Below are 14,515 nucleotides of genomic sequence, written 5' to 3'. Positions count from 1 at the left end.
ATCTTTGTCCTTTACAACTTTTCTTAGTCGAAACTTTGTGTTGTCTGAGATTGTCTGATATTTTTATGGCCACCCCAGTATTTTTAAGGGTGTTGTTTGCTTGAATGTTTTTCCTGCAGCCTTTGATTTTGAGTATGTTTGTTTTGACTATTCAGGTGTGTTTCTTATAGTCAGCAGAAGGTTGGATTCATCTTTTTGATCCATTTCTGTACTCTGTGTCTCTTAATTGGTGCATTTTGTCCATTGACATTGAGGGAGATGATTGTCATAGGATTTAATGTCATATTTGTGTATAGGTTTTGTGTGTCTGTTGTTATGTCTTGTCTTAAAGTAGACCTTTAAGTTTTTTCTTTAAGGCTGGTTTTGTATCTGTAAAGTTTCTGAGCTGTTGCTTATCCTTGAAGCATGTATTCTTCCTTCAATCCTGAATGTGAGTCGAACTGGGTGCAGTATTTTAAGTGAACCATCCATTTCATTCAGTGCTGTCCACAGTATCCCACAACTGTCTTCTGGCCTTGAGAGTTTCTTTTGACATGTCTGCTGTAAATTTTAAGAATATTCCTTTGAATGTAATTTCCCTTTTTGATCTTGCTGCTTTCAATATTCTTTCCTTATTTGTGGGATTTATCATTGTACTATGATGTGTCTTGGGCTCTTTTCTTTGGATGTCTTTTAGCTGGTGTTCTGCTATGCAGGATTTGTTGCATGCAGTCTTTATCTCTGGGAGTTTCTCTGTAATGATGTTCTTGACTGTTCATTCTTCCTGGGGATTTTTTCCTGGGTTTTTGGGACTCCAATGATTCTTTTGTTGTTTCTGGTGAATTTATCAAACATTTATATTTTCATTTGTTCAAAATATTTGAGTATTTTTTATTGTCTGGTCATTTGCTTTGAGTTTTCTTTTTCAATCTCTTCTTCTATATGGAGTTATTATGCAACTCAATTTCCAGTTTACTAATTTTGTCTTCAGATGCTGTTACTCTATTGGAGAGGCTTTCCATTGAGTTTTTCATTTCCTCTACTGCATTTTTTAGTTCCATTATTTCAGTTTGGAGTTTTTCTAATTTCTATATTGTGGTCTGTTCAGATTGATCTATGCTTTCTTTGAATTCTATGAACACCCTCTATATTTCTACTCTAAACTCTTTATCTAAGAGATAAATTAGGTGGTTGACATTTTTTGGGTCACCAGAGATGCCATCTTTATTCTCTATGCATGCTGTTGTCCTGTGTTGTTTCCCCATTGCCACACTTGAAGTGTGATTCTTACTTCGTTTTGTGATGGGGTTCGTATGCAGAAGTGTGAGGCCGGCAGCGCTCTTAATTTTTTCCTGTGTTCTTAAATTGTCACAGGGGATCAGGAGGTAACCCTAGGTGTCTCTTTTAAGAGTCTGACCTAGCCCTACCTGGGAGTAAATTTATATAGATATCTCTGTGTTGACCAAAATCTCACCCTTGAAATATGATGCTGAGATGGAAGATTTTTTAAAGCAGTATCATTTTAGGAACACTGCATTCTCATGCCATAAGAATATTTTGTCATGCTATTGTCTGATGTTCGTAGAAAAGGTGCAGGATTTGTGTTCTTCTCTACTAATTGAATCATTGAGTTTTACAAAATATGCTTGACTTATTGTTTGTTGTTCAACCTCTTTGTATTCATGACATAAAATTATAGGTCAGATTCTAATATATTAAACACTCCAATTATTATAGGGCATAAAAATAATAAATACTATTCTTTTATTGATGTTGTTACTTTGCTTTTTATGCTTTGGGAATACAACCATTGGTACAAAGGGGTTACTCCTGGTTCTGAACTCTAGGATTATGGGTAGGGAAAAGGCAATGAGATGTCAGAATTAAAACCGGGGTCTTCCCTGTGAAAAGCAAATGCTCTACCACCTATACAATTGCTACAACTCCACACAGTTATTATTCTTATATAGCACTCAGTATTAAGAAATATCTCCCATAATTGTGAAGGCTAAATTTATGAACAAATACAAAATATAAAAGTAGAAATTGAAGAATGCATTTACATGCATTATTGTCATATGTAAATATTCATTTATTTTATGGAGTATTTAAATGCTAGTTCCAGATTTGATCTAATAGAGGCTTTTCTAAACAATTCATTATTTTATGAAATTATAAGATAATTTATTCCAAATAATATTCCTTGTCTGAGCTCATACCATGTATTGTAGTCAGAAAATATAAAATATGTCATGTGCAATGAATAACATTTGTAATTTAGGCCTCCCAAACACAACCATCATTGTTTTTTCTTTCTCTCACTGATTACTTCGGTGCAAGCTATACAACCAAAATCAGAAGCTCCAAACTAGCAGTAGATGGTAGAAGAGAGATTAATGAGTGGGATTTTTAGAATACAGTTATGCATCTTTCATGAGACATCTTGTCTTATCTTTGAATTATAACACAATGAAGACTTTAGGACTTGTACATTAAAATATAAATATTTTGATTATTCATATTAGCCATCACTAGCTAGGTAAATACACATTCCTTTATTTTATAGATGTTATGTAAGATATTAGCATAAATAATCTAATGCATTAGTAGCAATTTACTCAAATATGAATGTTGAAGGACTAGAGAAACTATTATCCTACTATAGTTTGCTTTTTCTAAAATAAATCACGTCTCTATTTCTAATACAGTCACTAAATCCCAAAAAACGTGATATCATTTAGAACGTAATCTCTCCTATTCATATCCTCACCTTTGGTCTTCAACTTTGTAGTTGCAAGAACTAAAGATGAGATTCAAGTAATGATACTGCAAAGATAATTAAGCAGCTTTGTTAGAGAGATTGAAGGGCTATTTGTGTCGAGGATACTTTGCTCCTAGCACCACACTTCCTCCTCAACCCAGTTTACTACATAACCAGCAGCTGGAATGAGTGGTAGGAGTTGAGAGGAGTACAAGAGTGGATGCTGGTCATTGCCCAAGCAAATCCTCAGCTGCTCTTCTTATTCCATCAGTCACCTAATAATCTTGTTTTCTTTCACCATAATTTTTTCCTCTATATTTCATAGATTTTTCATATGAAAAAGATTTATTCATAAGCAAACAGATGAATTTTTATTACATTTCCCTCCCTATTCCCTACCCTGCTTCTACTCTGACTTTAATTTGTTCCCTAGGGATTCAGGACCCCTTTCCATAAGCTTGTCTCCTGCTTCTGGTTTAGTGATCACCCCTGTGGTGGTGTATCTGTTTTAAGGTAGCATAGCATTTTTTCCTGCCTCATCAAGGCTTTTCTAAAGAAATTCAAATCCCAGACACTCTTCTCTGTCACTTTTTAACTCCTTTAAACTACATTTTCCGACGTATAAAACGACTATTGAAACAAAAAATAAAGTCAACCGAAAATCGGGGCTCTTCTTATACGCTGAGTATATCCCGAAAAATGTTTCAATATGCCGCTAAACAAAAATTGTCTGAAATTTGCCACAAAACGAATTTTCCAACTTGATCCTGCACCAATCACTGCAAGGCTGCTTGGACCGCCTCTCTAACTCAGCCAATCCAAGCAGGCTTTTGATGCATGCAAATTAGACAAGGACCCGAATCTACACTGTAAAAAGCCTGCTCAGATTGGCCAGAGTCAGAGAGGAAGTTTATTACAGTATAACCTTTGAACCTTTGCTTGTTGTGATTGGCTCACTGTGGTACATGAGCACAGGAACACATGCAGCCCATGCAGCACAGGACCGTTCTGTCTGATACAACAAATATAGGCCTAAACCTATGTTTTAACTGCAAAATTAGGGGTTTGTCTTATACGCCCATCTTATATGCCGGCAAATACGGTATCTAGATGTGTTGTATCACTTATATTTGATTATATCATTATCAGCCTACAAGAAGAAGAAATTCTTGGTAAGAAGAGGTATTTTTTTTTTCTACTGCTCTCTGAAATTATTCTTACAACATGATTAAAAATGATGGCCCTAAAAGAGTAGAAGTATTCCCTAGTTTCCACTGGGCTCATTTGTCCATGTTATATCTATGTTATGTCTCTAAATTTTCTCTCCATTGTTTTCTCTAAAATAAAATTAATTGGAAAAAATGAACTTCCTGATTGTTTAGTGCAATCAGCAATAATTTCTGCAAAGTGATATCTCTTTGTTTTTGTTTTATTTTGTTTTGTTTTTAACTTTATTCATTTATTAATTTATTGATTGGTTCTTGGGCCACATCCAACAATGCTCAGGGTTTAATCCTGGCTCTGCTCTCAGAAATCAGCCCTGGCAGACTGTGACCATATAGGATGCTGGGAATCCAACCGGGTCCTTCCCGGGTCCAGCATATACAAGGCAAACACCCTACCACCATGCTATCTCTTCAGCCCCAATATCTAACTCTTCTCTCAAACTATTTGATATAGAGTTTTTGGTTCTTTAGTTTGGGACAGAAGAATGCTCATAATCAAAGATATTTAAGAAGCTATAATTAAACAGTAACTTTTTAAATTTCGATAAATTCAATGGTTCTCATGGTTGCCATCTCCTTATGACTGGTGGTTACTCTCAGTCTTGACCCTAGGACAACCTTCCTTTCTCAGAGAGATCTCTGATTATAAGGGAAATTACTTATCAACCATTGGATTGCTTTTGAAACATTCCTAAGACCCAGTGTTTATCGTTATTGTGTTTTTCCTGTTGCCTCACTCCCTGCTGGATAAGTTTCTGCTATAGCCCTGACCCTGTTATTCTGTATTTATCTCAGTTCTTCTGGTCCTATATAAGCATTTTTGGAATGGTATAATGTGCCACTGGTCATCAGTCTCAAACTCATTTACTCTGACTCTTCAGCTGAGAGGAATGAACCTGGTCTCAAATTCACATAGAGGATGGAAGTTGAGCCTGGCTGGCTGAATAGATCTACACACTAATGGAAGACTGCCATGGACATTCCATTGCATTTATCAAAATTGAATTTAAACAGAGAGAGGCTTTTCTGATTGATAACGGTGTACAATATTTAAGTAATAGTGGTAGTAAAAGCGCTTTTGTAATCATCAGCATTCTTCTAGCTCCATACTCAACAGCTATATATGTAAGTTTTGAATGAAAATGAAATATTTACTCTGAGAAAATGGTCAAACAGGGTAAGTGTAATCCTTAGAAAAGAAGGGAAGGGGCTTTGTCAGAGATATCCAAGAGAAAGGAAAGATGGGTAGGAAATTCCTCATTGGAAGTGGACTATTCATACATTCATCCAAGCAGATTTTAGGGAATCTTTCTCGCAAAGCACCCAATAGCTTCATAGTCAAATACCCACTATTTTTCTGGAATATCAAAGAAGTTTTTTGAGGGAAGAGGAAAATTAGTCAGATAAAAAAAAAAAAACGAAGAGGCCACTCATCTGTATATGATGTGTGTGTTTTTATGCATGTGATTACCAGGTCTGTGGTACATTTTCTTATTTTTTAATTTTTTCTTTATTTTAACATCTTGATTACACATATGATTGTGATTAGGTTTCAGTCATGTAAAGAACACCCCCCTTCACCAGTGCAACATTCCCACCACCAATGTCCCAAATCTCCCTCTATCATACCCCACCCCACCTTACTCCAGACAGGCTTTCCAGTCCCCTCATTTATTCACATGCTTATGGTAGTTCTCTGTGTAGTTATTTCTGTAACTGCACTAACCACTCTTTGTGGTGAGCTTCATAAAGTGAGCTGGAAGATCCAGACCTCCTCTCATTGTCTCTGAGGATTCTTGCAAAAAATGACTTTCATTTTTCTTAAAACCCGTAGATGAGTAAGACTATTCTGTGTCTCTCTCTCTCTCTTTCTGATTTATTTCACTCAGCATGATAGATTCCATGTAATCCATGTATAGGAAAATTTCATGACTTCATTTCTCCTGACAGCTGCATAATATTCCATTGTGTATATTTACCACAGTTTCTTTAGCCATTCATCTGTTGAAAGGCGTCTTGGTTCTTTCCAGAGCCTGGCTATTTTAAATAGTGCTGCAATGAATATAGGTGTGAGGGAGGGGTTTTTGTATTGTATTCTTGTGTTCTTAGAACATATCCCTAGGAGTGGAATAGCTGTGTCAAATGAGATCTGAATTTCCAGATTTTGGAGGAATCTCCATATCGCTTTCCATAGAGGTTGGACTAGACGGCATTTCCACCAGCAGTGGATAAGAGTTCCTTTCTCTCCACATCCCCGCCAGCACTGATTATTCTCATTCTTTGTGATGTATGCCAATCTCTGTGGTGTGAAATGGTATCTCATCATTGTTTTGATTTGCATCTCCCTGATGATTAGTGATGAGGAGCATTTTTTCATGTGCCTTTTGGCCATTTATATTTCTTTTTATCAAATGTCTGTTCATTTATTCTCCCCATTTTTTGATGGGATTAAATGTTTTTTTTTCTTATAAAGTTCTGTCAGTGCCCTGTATATTTTGGATATTAGCCCCTTATCTGATGGGTGCTGGGTGAATAGTTTCTCCCACTCGGTAGGTGGCTCTTGTATCCTGGGCACTATTTCTTTTGAGGTGCAGAACCTTCTCAGCTTAATGTATTCCCATCTGTTGACCTCTGCTTCCACTTGTTTGGAAAGTGCAGTTTCCTCATTGAAGATGCCTTTAGTCTCAATGTCATGGAGTGTTTTACCGACATGTTGCTCTAAATACCTTATGGTATCAGGTCTGATATCAAGGTCTTTAATACATTTGGATTTTACCTTCGTGCATGATGGTAACTGGGGGTCTATGTTCGCTTTTTTGCAAGTGGTTAACCAGTTCTGCCAGCACCACTTGTTGAAAAGGTTTTCCCTGCTCCACTTAGGATTTCTTGCTCCTTTGTCAAAAATTACAATGACAAATCCCACAGATAGAGATAGAATACTGAAAGCAGCAAGATCAAAAAGGAAAATTACATTCAAAGGAGCATCCCTAAGACTTACAGCAGACATGTCACAAGAAACTCTCAAGGCTAGAAGACATTGGTGGGATATTGTGACAAGACTGAATGAAATGAATGCCTCAGCAAGAATACTGCACCCAGCCCGACTCACATTCAGGTTTGAAGGAAGAATATATATCTTCATGGATAAACAACAGCTCAGAAACTTCACAGAGGATCTCTTTAGCTGGTACTCTTTAGGCATGTAGGATTTGATTGCATGTATTCTTTACCTCTGAGAATATCTCTTTTATGATGTCTTTGACAGTTGATTCTTCCTGGAAATCTACCTGGGTCTCTGGGACTCCAATGATTCTTGTGCTGTTTCTGTTGAGTTTGTCAAAGATTTCTATTTTGATCTGTTCACATTCCTTGAGTACTTTTTCCATTGCCTGATCATTTGTTTTAAGGTTCTTTTCCAATTTCTTCTGCTGTGTTGAGTTTTTCTGCATCTCATCTTCCAGTACTACGATTCTCTCCTCAGCTGCTGTTACCCTGCTAGCATGGCCATCTATTGAGGTTTTCAGTTTAGCTACCATGTTTTTCAGATCTGTTATTTTAGTTTGGAGTTTTCTGATTTCTGTCTTTGTGTTCTGTTCATATAGATCTATGCTCTCTTTGAGTTGTACAAACATCTTCCATATTTCTATTTCAAGTTCCTTATCTGAGAGGTTAATCAGATGGTTGGAATTTTTTAGGTCATCCTAGCTATTGTCTTCATTCTCTGTGCATGGTGTTTGCCTACGAGGTTTCCCCATTGTCACGCTTGTAGTGTGATTTTTCCTGCATATTGTGGTGGGGTTCATTGGTTAGAAAGAGTGCGTGGCCACAAAGCGGAATGGCCGAGCTCTTCTGCGGCCTCTAGGTGACAGTTTTTTTTGGGGGGTGCTTCCTAGGCCACTGAGTACTGAGTACTGAATACTTCAAGTATTCAGGGAAGATAGACAAGGAAAGCAAAGTGTTCCCTTCAAGTCCTCAGAGTCATCCAAGGCACAGCAGGATGGCGGAACCAGCCAAGAACTCTCTGTAGTAGGCAGGATTGCCCGCAAACGCTGATGAAATCCAGTCTCAGGAAGCTGAAAACAGCAGGACCCAAGATGGCTTTTGCACCCTTCTGACACCCAGCAGAAACCAGCAGGAATCAGTGTGTGTTCGTCCCGACCAACCTCTGAAGCAGGCAGGATCACCGGCAGGAACGATGATGAAATCCCTGTGGTATGTTTTCTTACATAAAGGGGTGATTATGGGTTTTATCACTGTGATGAGAAAATAGGAGTCAGATTCATTAAATGGCAGGGAGGCTGTAGTATGAAAAATTTGAGAATGTGGGTAAAAAGGATCAGTATCTACAAGTGTGAATAAATGTGAGACCTGGGAAACGGAACATTCATTGCAAAAAGCATATCTCTAAGAAACATTGCTAAAAACACTTAAAGGGAGCACAAGTCACATGACTAAAGAGAATATTCAAAAGAAGAAACAGAAGTTTTAATTTAGCTAATCTATTTCCAGTTAATTCTACAGGGAATATGACAAGGCCATGGAGGGACAAGGCAAAGTTGGGCATTGAGTGACTAGGTCAGGGTTGGAGAATTAGTCTTAATAATGGAGATGGATTAAAGATTTTTTCTAATATATCTCACCAAGTCTAGGGATTATACAAAAGTTTTAATTGAGACCATTGTGAGTTACAAGTCTTTCACAGTTGTATTTCAGGCATTTAGTGATGTGATTAGGGCCATTCTCACCACCAGTATTGACCTCCTTCTACCAGTTCCCTACATGCCTCCCATAATTCCACCTCCAGCCCCCAGCACTACCAGTTTAATAGGTCCATTTTGTGTTTTGCTTTTTATAGTTGGAGTCTCTTGATTCTATTTTTGTTGACCTTGGCTTGGGTATTTAGATCTGGCCATTTTGTTTTCCACTCAATGCTCCCGAGTTGTTTGGCCCCTAGGCCCCATCCACTTTTTTTCTTTTTTTTTCTTTTCTTTTCTTTCCTTTTCTTTTCTTTTCTTTTCTCAGTTTGTATGAAAACATAGAAATATGAGGCAGAACAAAATGATTGAAGTTCTAAGTTTTTATGAATAAGGCAGGAGCCCCTATCCCGAATATAAATAAATATAAAATAAGGAAAAAAGGGGGAGAGGTGCAGATGTGGTTTTTTTTTTTATATAATTTAGAGCATACCATTCTAAATATACCATGCTTCTGCTTCTTTAAAATAATCATATAGCTGAAAACTCAAACGTTTTCGCATATGCTATTTATTATACTGTAGAAAACTTGTTGGTATATCCAGTTGTTATCAAATAAACTTTTATTAATAAAAATCCGAGTGAACCAATATATTTTTCCTGAACTTTCAGTGAAAGGCCTTTCATCATCATTTTTCCCAACAAAAAATTTGATCTGTGAAACTGACATCAAAAAGTTGTTCTATCTAGTTTGAAATTGCTTTTATGTTTCTGATATTCTCGTGTATATTCATGCTGTATATGTGTACAGAGAACCTATGTTATTAAAGTCCTGACTCGAATTCTCTCTTTGTTCCTTGACTCTGTGGGGCTGAGTTAAATTTGGAGCATCGGCTGGCATCACAACAAACAGAATTTGCTGACTTCAGAAGCAGCTCTGCCTGGAACTGGGGCCAGAGCTAATGCACAGTGGTAGCGCATTTGCCATGCACGTGGCTGACCTAGGACGGAATGCTATTTGATCCCCCGTCATCCGATATACTCACCCAAGCCAGGAGCAATTTCTGAGAGCATAGCCAGTAGTAACCCCTGGGTGTCATCAGGTGTGACCCAAAAAAACAAAACAAAACAAAACAAAAAACAACACCACACACACACACACACACACACACACACACACACACACACACACACACAGCAGCCCTGAGACTGCAACTGCATCAATAGATAGTAAGTAGAATTGGGGAAAGGCATAAAAAATGAGCTCACATTTAACAGTATGACACCAATTTTAGTGAATGATTATGGATACTTGAGTTGATGCTTCCATATCAGTGGTATAATCAAGCATTAGTGAAAGATTATTCCTCATTTCAGTGATCCTTTCTGCTCAGGTCTAATTCATTGGGATTCTTTGCTCCCCTCAGACTCTTTCAGGTACCCATCACACACCATGTGTCCCAGCCATTACCTTGGGAGGTCAAAGACAACCTGGAGACAATCCTGAGTTTCCTTACACGTGGTTTACTTTATAAGAAATCTATTCCCCCTGATAATTTTACATTTACATACATTTTACACCAGACTTACCCGAAGACAGTAATCTTCTAATTTTATTGTTTTCTTTTATCTTTAATTTAATTTTATTTTTATTTTGTATTTTTGTTTGAAGTTTCAGTTCAAACCACCATTTGGCAAGTCTACTCTGCTCTGCTGTTTTTGGTCCTACTTTAAGTAAGGCCTTTTTTTGATACTGTTCTCAGCCTGTATTTGTTGTTCTTTTGTTCTGAGATTCTCTTTTAAATAATACAAAACACACTTGAAAAATTATCTATTCCCTTTCATAGAGCAAGGTACTCTTCACTGACTACAAATCCTTTTAGAGCCAACTCACTCTGAGGTGCTCACTCTTCCACTGAATCACTTTCCTAAATTTTATTTTAGTACATTATGTTAAGTACTGAACTGGCCTGAGGATATCAAGGGAAATTGAAATACATTATTTCTTATTGCATAGATATTATAATACATCATGTGACAGTAGAGATAGAGTTTTTAATTTAGAGATTTTCTCTATTCTCTATAGTAAGAATTTATTGTTTTACCAGGACAGTTTTTGGTAATGTCAGCTAGAAAATAAATATAAATATACATAATATAAATAAATATAAATATACATTTTCTATCTTTGGTGGGTGTTTTTTGTTTATTTTTTCTGGACCATTCTTATTGATACTCAGAGGCCTCTTCCAGTCACAGTTTGCTCTGATTGTCTCAAACACTAAATTATGGTTCACTCTGTCCTGTTATAAGTGGACTGAAGAAGATACCCCAGTACGGGATCCTCAATGTCCTTCTTTGAAACAAATTCCCTTTATTTATTTGCCTTTCATCTCTCTTTTTCTGTCTTTCCAAAGAATACCATATGCATCTTGGAATCAGTATCCTCCCTCAATTAGCTATTGCCCCTCTTCTCTCAGTCTCTGTATCAATCTGTCTCTCTATGTCTCTATCTCAGACACTCTCCCATATTCACATACAGTTTCAAAATATGTAATGTTTTTATTCTATAAAATATTTTAAAATCTTCATAGTTATTAGACTCTTAACATAAGGAGAAAAGTCCTTCTTAGAAGAGCTGGAATTATTTCTGAATATTGAGTACTTATTACAATCGGATTGCTCAATAGAAATATTATCTGTATTGATGTTCTGCTTCTATTCTTTGACCACTTAGTTAATGAAGCACTGCAGTCATTTGGATGTAAGATAAGCCCTGATTTGCTGCCAGTAGTGTCTAGCAATTGCTGTTTCACTGTCATGGTGTCAAGGACTTGATTGAGGGACTCCAGAGGCTGGACATTAGGCTCCTAATTCTTCTATCATTTATCATCACCTGGGAGATGCATTTATTCATGCTATGTGTGCCACTCTAGATCACGTGGTTCACCAAAAAGGGTAGATTGTCAAAGGTTCTCCTCTGCATCCAGAGCAATTGGTATAGAGTAGGTGCTCAAAAATATTTAATGTTTCACCCTATGCATCAAAAATTACTTTGCCTTTTTTTCCCCCTGTGCTTTGATTCATCTTTATTTCAGGACCATGGTTAGTGTTTGGTTGCTGTGTTTGTTGTGGTGCTCTTCAGGTTTTTTGTTTGTTTGTTTTGGGGGGGGTGATTTTTCTTGTATTATTTTTATGCTTTCCTTCCTTTTTCCCTTTCTTTTCTTAAACTGATATTTATAGTCTCTAGAAGGATTTCTCACATTTTTGGCTTTTTCTAACTTTTGCCCCCCCCCCTTTTTCTTACCTTCAAACAGAACCATATAACTTGAACTATCTTGTTCTGCCTCACAAATTGAGGGGGAAATAATGGAGGGCATCAAGACCAAACAGTCGTATGAACATTGAATAGAAATAAAAAATGATCAGACATGAACACCAAATCCAAAGCCAACTACAACAGAATCAATATTCAATATATAACAGGCTAGACACAGAAGGGATCACTTGTACTAGCAGCCCGGAGGGAGGGTGGGCAAAGAAGGGGCGATATGAGATGCATGCTGGGAACAGGGATGGAGGGAGGACAACATTAAGTTCTGTGAATGCCCCGATTCAATGTCATTATGTACCTAAATACTACTGTGAATGATTTGTAATCCACTTTGGTCAAAATAAAAATTATTAATAAAAAAGAAAAACAACCATTTTTTAATTTTTATTATTTTATTTATTGAAACCATTGTGTCCTACAAAGTTCTTCATAGTTGAATTTCAATATATAGTGAGTCAGGGCCATTCCCATCACCAGTGTCAACCTCCCTCCACCAATGGACCCAGTGTGTATTCTATCCAGTGGTCGGCACCCTTTTTTTTTCAACTGAGCCAAATCTCGCCAAAACCACGACTGAAATTTATTTTGAGAGCCACACAGGTGCACTGACAGAGGCTAGGAGCAGAGTCCTGACTCCTGGAGCAGCCGCCATGCACACAGAAGAGCCAAATTAAAAGTGTAAAGAGCCACATGTGGCTCGCGAACCACAGGTTGCCGACCACTGTATACCACCACCCTTTATCCCCTGGCCTGCTAGTATAACCGACCAATTAAAGTTTACACAGGTAAAGTTTAGGTCCCTTGATTCTATTGTTGTTGACTCTGGCTTGAATATTTAGTTCTGTCCTTATTTTTTTTCTCCACCAATGTATCTGAGACTACAAACAGTTTTTAAGTTGTGCAAGGTTTAAGAGAGATTGCACAAGGACTACTTCCACTTTTTACTTATGTTCACTATTAAAAATGTTCTTCTTTTGTGGATTATCTGTACTGAAAACCCATTTGCAGTTCGTAGAGAAAAGTGAGGGAAACTACAACTCTGGGGGGATTGTGTATTATTGGAAAACCATATGCAAGGAAAATGTCATTCACAGTATTCAAGGCAATGGGCTTCAAACTGTAACAAATAGATTATTTAAAAATTTCCGGAAAAATGTCTTCATAAATGTCTTCACTATTTTCTTTGTGTAGTCACAATGTTGTTGACATATCTAAGTCGGAAACACCATATTGGATTCATATGTATTTTCTCTTCATCTGTGGAACTGATTCATGGTTTGTTGCTAGCATACATTTGAAAACCCTTTATAAAGAATTAGTTACATTTAACCATTAGCAGATTAATTTGCTTTCTTTCTCTCTTTTAATTTAGTACCCCATGTTTCCCATTGATTTCCTACCATTTCATAAAAAACTGCAATACTATAAAAATCATTTCTATGTCAACCTGTATAATTGTATTATATAAATTGATCCAGGATTTTCATGAAGTCTACAATTGGCTTATTAGACATGAAGGATAGAATTGCATTATAATTATACTAAGTTTATGCAGTAAGATTGTCATTTTAAAAACTGGCCAGTCAGTATGATGCACTTTTGACAGTTAAATCTGGGAAAAATAGCAATGCAGATAACTGTATTTTAATGCAAATTACATCTGCATATTCAAAGATTCTGCTTTTTGAAGTAAAGATCACACAGAATATTCTTAACAATGGAAATGACTTAACAATTTTAGCTTTTCTGTGTGAAGAAAAAATGGTGACTATTATAGTTAGGATTTTCTGACTCAAACTTCTGGAAACTTACGTTGTACATATGGCATACACATATATTCATATTAAATACATTGACAACTTAAAATCCTTTAATTTTTCTGCATACTTTGCTAACTTTGTTCTCTATATCAACATAATTTAAAGCATCTAATAATATATGTAGATGTAGATATTCACATATGGCAAAGAACTAGATGTGAATGTACTTATATATACACACTTAAATATATATATATATATATATATATATATATATATATATATATAATTTGATGACCCATATAGTTAAGCAAACAGTTGTAATTTAATGCTCAAAGCACTCTCCACTTCATGTCACTAAATGATTCTATGTGTTGTGACATTTATGTCTAAATTTAATATGGGATTTGGGGTGACACACATATGAACACATATGTGATAATATCCTTGCAACTGAACATTCAGAATTTTTTTCAGTACATTTAGTCCTTTGAAAATGTTTTGAAAGGCTTTAATATATTTTTATAATCCATCTTTCTGTATTAGTTGCTTGTATTTGCTCTTTTCTCATCCCAAACTCTATTATCTACATAGGTCCTGTCTACTTCACAGGTCTGAGAGAAACAGAAATTCATCATCTCTTCCCAAATCTAATTCCAGACACACGTCTGCCTACCTGACCACCATGTTAGCCAACCACTTCACCTTTAACTCTTCTACTTCTTTTCAATCTTTGTTTCTTGACTCTGCCTACCATATAA

The sequence above is a fragment of the Suncus etruscus genome, chromosome 3, assembly GCF_024139225.1.
Source record: "Suncus etruscus isolate mSunEtr1 chromosome 3, mSunEtr1.pri.cur, whole genome shotgun sequence".
Lineage (NCBI taxonomy): Eukaryota > Metazoa > Chordata > Mammalia > Eulipotyphla > Soricidae > Suncus > Suncus etruscus.
This window is presented reverse-complemented; position numbering follows the sequence as displayed.